The sequence below is a fragment of the Chrysochloris asiatica genome, unplaced genomic scaffold, assembly GCF_000296735.1.
Source record: "Chrysochloris asiatica unplaced genomic scaffold, ChrAsi1.0 scaffold00119, whole genome shotgun sequence".
Lineage (NCBI taxonomy): Eukaryota > Metazoa > Chordata > Mammalia > Afrosoricida > Chrysochloridae > Chrysochloris > Chrysochloris asiatica.
The window spans coordinates 4,135,759-4,136,755 of record NW_006408637.1 but is presented as its reverse complement, the minus strand read 5'-3'; the positions used below and the strand labels follow the sequence as shown (position 1 = coordinate 4,136,755).

Genomic DNA, 997 nt, shown 5'->3' with positions numbered 1-997 from the left:
AGAGCAGTTAGTCTTACAGTCCAAGAACAGAGGACCCTAGGACCATCAAGAGAGAAGAGCATGAGGGAATGTGGGACCCTATCCAGAGAAGCAGCAGTACCAGAGATGGAGGAAGAAATGAAGACATGGAGAGAGGGAGCAGCTGAGGACTCTAGACACATGGAAAGAGAAAAGCTGTGTACTGGTGGCCAGGAGGCCGGCTTGCAGAATGTGTCTTTGGGTTGTTTAAATGATTATATATTCCTGAGTGTTTTTGTGTATATTATAAAACAAACAAACAACAACAAAACCCAGTGGGAATAGAGCAAATATTGTTGAATGATGATGCATGGAGGGGACTGCAATCATTGCAATGAAATGAAATACAATAGGATGAGTATAAAACCGATGTTCTCCATGTAAACTATCACTCAATTAACAATAAAAACTTAAAAAATAATGAAATAGAATGTATAAACATTGATATCTTAGGCATTAGTGAGCTGAAATGGACAGGTATTAGCCATTTTGAATTTGATGATCACATGGTTTACTATACCAGGAATAATTAATTGAGAAATAGTGTCACATTCATCATCAAAAAGATCTGTCTTGAAGTGTAATGCTTTCTGTGATAGGATAATATCATATGCCTACTAAGAAGACCAGTTAATACAACTAGTATTCAAAATTAGGCACCCATCACTGAAACCCATGATGATGAAATTGAAGAATTCTCCTAACTTCTTCCCACTACTCCCCTGTCCATTTGTCGTACTGTGGTGGCTTGTGTGTTGCTATGATGCTGAAAGCTATGACACTTATAGTAGCAGGACCACTCATGGTGGACAGGTTTTAGCGGAACTTCCAGACTAAGACCAACTTTGTTGCTGTTGTTGTTAAGTGCCATCATATCAATTCTGACCCATACCAACCCTGTATAAGGTTTTCAAGTAGTGACTGGTGAGCTTGAACTACTGACCTTGCAGTTCAGCGCATTAACTAGGAAGAAGGAAAT

The 997-nt window shown here is 39.0% G+C and overlaps 1 protein-coding gene across 1 annotated transcript in view; it reads right to left on the bottom strand.

The window, feature by feature from the left end:
* Nucleotides 1-997, bottom strand: part of WDR64 (WD repeat domain 64) — a 457,550-nt gene that overhangs the window by 349,195 nt on the left and 107,358 nt on the right. The gene's annotated exons all lie outside the window — the stretch shown is intronic.